General features: G+C 38.9%; 1 protein-coding gene across 1 annotated transcript in view; it reads left to right on the forward strand.

The window, feature by feature from the left end:
- Window positions 1-378: 378 nt before the first annotated feature.
- LOC105567870 (ATP-binding cassette sub-family G member 4) overlaps window positions 379-5504 on the forward strand; it is a 35184-nt gene continuing 30058 nt past the window's right edge. The window contains exon 1 of the mRNA XM_012023104.1: window positions 379-397. The gene's annotated coding sequence lies outside the window, so the exon portion shown is untranslated. The remainder of the gene's footprint in view (window positions 398-5504) is intronic.

Here is a 5504-nt window from a genome sequence, read left to right on the forward strand (position 1 = left end):
TTCGTTCAAATAATTTATTTCGAGGATTAGATTAAATGACAAAGATTGTAAAATATCGTTTCGTTACGGACTAATAACTAGGTACTTCTTTACCGCAGATTATGCTTCCGATGCTCGCGTTGCATTTTATGTCGCCAATTCAAAAGTGATTTATCTATCCTATTCTTCCGAATTAAAAATGCAAGTTGTTGGTTTGAGTAATTTGTGTGATAGAAAGTCTGCACGCGATATTCGTTAATAATATTTTGTGCGGTATTTTACATCGCGTACGGGAGTGTCCGAAATTTCGCGCGATCGATGATTGTCGCGAGTGAGTGTTGTGTGAGTGCAACAAGGAATTCTGAGAGGAGGAGGAGGAGGTCCAGGAGGCATCGGGCAACGGCGGAGAAATCGTGAGGTGAGTGTCTTACATTTTTATGTTATTTGCTACTTGTGCAAAATCTGTTCTGTGTTATTGTATTTATTTAAATGATTCGAACGAGGATTCGAATAAGTGTTAGAGACAAAACCATACGTAAAATTTTGTGAGTTTATATTTAAGAGGAAGACGTTTTCAGTATTCCATATAATTGTTTTAAAAAATACCTATTTTAAAAAATATTAAATATAAAGAGTATTTAATACAATAATTTCGATTTTACATAAATACTCTACAATAAGCTCTGCTGTTGCGAATCAGTGAACAATAAATTACTCTTTATTTTAAATTGACGTTGCGCATACAATTATTTATTTGCACGTATACAAATTCTTAAAAATATACAATGCTCAACTGCAAACTGCGCGCACGAAGCGAGTGTTTTGTCATTTCTAGTGACGATAAAAAGCGATATTAACTGAACTGCGAGAATTTATAAGAGTGACTGGCGTGCACATCATTTAAAAATTCTATTACGGATCAATGATGATGCCATCAGAAAGATACAATTTCTTACATTACATACTTTAGTAAAGTTTATTACGTACGCGAACCGAAAACAAATGGTGCGCTTGTGACGGATTGTTTTAATATTATATCATGGAAGGATAAACGAAATTGTATGGAACGCGATGTGACGAAATTCTAGGTGAAATTTTCCTTCGGTAGAAGAGTGGCATCTTAATTGTAAACTAGTTGCTTCGTCTGGGATCGACTATCGCACAGTTTGAGGATTCGAGCTACGCAATTGTTGACCTACCGCTCGCACGCGCGCGCTTGTTATGTCGTTCGCTTATAAATCTACGATAATATCGATATGCATAAATAACAATTTGTGCATACATGAATAATAAGTCCATGCATTACTATTATAGTTGTTCATGAAAAAAAACTTCGTTACCGCGCACCTATGAAACACAAAATGCACGTGAATCGCAACAACAGATTACAGAAATACGCATTCGTCACTTTTCTACAGAAACGTTTACGTTATAAATCTTTTTCTCTATTACTGCGTTCAAAAATTCACTAGCGTTAAAATCATACGCTACGTGTATACTACAGATTTTCAGCGCCGGTTGTGAATTTTGTAAAAGAGCCTACAAAGTCTTCAGTGACGTAGAAACATTAAAGCTCAACTTATTTACACAGTCGAGTTATGCGCGAGATTATTACAATGCAAAACGCTGTTGCTGGTAAAACGTCTGATTCTACCCCCGTATCTCCCGGATAAAACAATAGTACTATTGTTTACGTAATTGTCAATATCGCAATGCAGTTAAATTGACGGTTATACGCGCGAGGAAGGACGGCCGCACCGAGGATGTCCCCAGGACCTGCGTGTGTCTAGTTTGAAATGGAGAACGCGCAACTCTCCTTTCACGGTCCAAGTGTCACGGCGAGTGCGGCCGCACCGAGTGCGGTTGCACCGAGCGCGTACGACGCCCCGTGTAGCTAGTTCAACCTTGTCGAGAGATTGCTGGTCGATGATGGCTGGGTATCCAGGTATCTAGGATAGCCTGAGAATGAGCGGCGGGGGGAGTCGATGATTCTTACAATGATGCAATGTTGAGAACGTGTTTAAACAATAGTCTCAGGATTATGAGCAATCAATTGTTGGCGAGTAGAATTTACGGAATTTAGAGCGATAATGATACATACACGTGTATACATTCCGACCGTTCCAATAATTTTTCCTTTCGGCTTAGCTGACGTTGATTTGTACGGTCATGGTCAAAACGGTGGTCCGAGGTTTTACAATAAGTTTTCGGAATATTCGTATGTATCATTGCATTGATATATACTTTCATATCATTCCTTTGTTCTAATAATGCGTCACTGCACGTATCCGTGAACAAGAGCTATAATCTCTCGCATGATAGACTGTATTTCCGAAATTTATCATAAAACGCCGGACAACCTTTCTGACCACGACTGTACGCGCGATTGATTTTGTTTGTTCATGGTACAACGTCGAACGATACATGTTGAAATACGACGTAAATTATGACAATTGTCATAAGCTAGAATGACATTTAAGTTTTCAATTTTCACGTGTATCTTAAGCATTGTAAAATGCATACACGATCAAGATGTAAAAGTTTAAGATGGCGGTATCTAACTGTACTTGCGGGGGATAACATTCTGGATGGAAAACGTCCACATAATTCTACCAACTATAATGTGATAATACTGAAATTTAAATATTCATAACTAATTCTGTAAAGTCACGAGAACGAAAGTTTCGAAAGCCACAACACCGTGGCAACAAATGTGACGTTGAATGTTAATTATCGTTTATTAGTTGTATGCATAATATTACAATAAACTTATTAATAAAATATTACAATAAATATACATAAATATTTAATGATAGTGAAATGCTCAAATAACTGTAACATATAAAACTATAAATATAAAAAAATATATATGTATACAGTTTAGACAAATATTTTTTCTAAAATCAATTATTATGCTATAATGATTTGCCATTATATAATAACGTCATAACAGTTGTATAAGCACATCATAATAACGTCAAAGTGTTCTCAAGATGCAAATAGCTTTTTCTTAGTTAAAACATCATATTATAAATGATATCATGACTATGTCATATTACAGATAGAATAAGTTATTTTTGTTGTTTAATACATGGAGAAAGAACTATATAAAGGATAACGAATTATATAATTAGAACTTTTGCAGCAAACAGTTCTACCGGTTGAAATAATTTTTACACGCTCGTCGGAGAACGCGAGATTATTGAAATATTACTTAAAGATTATATAGTTTATATATCACCGCATCGCGCTGAGGATGTTTCAAAACTGGGCTGAAACTTGTGAATTACACTTTACAAAGATACTAAAAAAAGTTGAGTCACACAAAAATAACCACATTTTAACTCTCGAAGATAACTTTTTATTATCAGTAGACGTCAATATTGCTATTAGTTTACAGTTGCAATATACGCGATATTTCTTTTCGTAAAATCCAAATTTTCAAAGCCATCGTATCATGATATATTGGTTGTAGGTATCGGCAATATATTTTTCGTTTCTAAGTACATTCTTTAGCAGAATTGTAAGCGGATTGCACGTTGCAAAGACCGAATCAGACTAGCAATTGTCGACGCGGATTGGATTGGGATTGGCAATTGTCTTCTAGCCAATGACTGCAAAGCAGCCAGCGATTTAATCGACTCTCATTGGCTGGAAGACAATCGTCAATCGCCAATCCCAGTCCAATCAGAGTCGGTAATTGCTAGTCTGATTCGACCTTAAGACAATACAATATTCGAGCAGCGAGGATAAGATAAATCTATAATTTGCGAGGTCTCCACTTTTCTTTATTATTCTGCAAATTACAGATTTGCCTCATCCTCGTGCCGAATTCTTCGATCGCAGCCGAGAGAAGAATAGTTTAACGAAAAATCAATAACGGAAATATCTCCTCGCGAAGTGATTAAGCGTCACAGTTTCCAAAAGTATCTCCAAGTGATTTCAGCTCTCAACGGGCATTTATAATTCACAGTGTAATTCGTGAATTAATAATGTCTCTCAAAGCTAGTACATGTATACATGTATTTCCTTAGCCTTCGAGAGTTAATTAACAGTCGCGTATGACACACGACGGCGCATCGGAAGCGCCGTAGCTACTAGTTTGAGTTACAGGCTGCCGTACTCTTACGAATCGCGCGATCGGCGGCAATGCGTTCACGGAAATCGGCGATTTGCGCGACCGGGAATAGAGAGACAGAGAGAGAGAGGAGAGGCGGGAAAAATCGCGTGTTTTTTTTTAATACGCGCAATCGGCAATGCCGATTGAGACGATCGTTGCGGCGAGTCTCGTCTTCTAGGCCTTCGCAAAAACCTCGCGTTCCTCGGAATCGAGAGAGAACGGCGGGTTTGTGCGGCAGCTCGTCCCGCATTTCGTGGCGGAGGAGCGAGAGGAAAGAGAAACAGGGAGGAGGGTGTCTAAATAGAGGGAGCGAGGCGGCAGAAAGGCGCGGCGAGGGACCGAGAAAAGTGGTTCCGGCTGCGTTTTCTCGGCACAAAGGCGTTGCTGCTTTGCGCCGCAAATTGAAACCCTCGCTCTCGCGCCGCGAGTTGCCCGATTAGGAAGTAATTATGGGGATACCTATCGCGCGGGAACGCGTAATTTTCTCGGCCGATTATGGAGAACAGAAGTGGCCTCGAAACAAATTTGCATTCGAGAAATCCGCACGTGCCTCCGGCTTCTCGCTGACAATATTGCGACAGAGAGAGAGAGAGAGAGAGAGAGAGAATAAACAATCACTTTAATCAAGCGCTTTATTTCAATCTAATGAAGCTGCATAATTGGTATCGAGTCTACCGTATGCTCGTGCTGCCTTATTTTAGCGATGTCTTGCGATTTCCAGTGGAAAAGTGGCGGGAACGAGACATTCGTCGACAATTAACCGTTCCGAGAATTATTGAATGCGTGCAAGTAAGAGTTAATGAACGAGAAGTCGCTGTGGCGACTCTTTTAATCTGGTGTATCGCGGTCGCACTTTACGCTCGTTGAAAAATTTTAACAAATTATTTATTTACTGTATATACCATAAAGTTATAAAAGAATTAAAGTGTGAAAATATAGGTAATACGTTAGATATGAAGTTTTTTGAATGTTGGATAGGATTTCAACGTCGAAAGTGATGTGTCTCCATCTTATAAATATCTCATTTAGGCATCACTGGAACGTGGCACCAATACTGTTATTGTGTAACAGAATTATAATATAATAATGTTGAAATATAATATTCACTGTATTTAGTAGAAACAGCTTCTTTGCAATTGTTATAAAAATCGTGAATCTGATTGATATACAGGGTGTGTCCTAATACCCGTATGTCCCGTAGATGGCAGATAGACTGGGGCAAACTGAATAGAAAAGTCCTATACTATTTTGCAAAATTCGCAGTTGTTATCGAGAAAAAAATTATCGAAAATCGTCGTCTTTGCCCTGCCCACTGTCCAATTCGAGCGCGTAGCGAGATGTGACCGCCCGGCGATCGATATTGCCTGGCGAGGGGGGGGAGGGGGGGGACAGCGCGCAGTTGCCG

Source organism: Vollenhovia emeryi, unplaced genomic scaffold (assembly GCF_000949405.1).
Source record: "Vollenhovia emeryi isolate VEMERY1.0 unplaced genomic scaffold, V.emery_V1.0 DF939133.1, whole genome shotgun sequence".
Taxonomy (NCBI): domain Eukaryota; kingdom Metazoa; phylum Arthropoda; class Insecta; order Hymenoptera; family Formicidae; genus Vollenhovia; species Vollenhovia emeryi.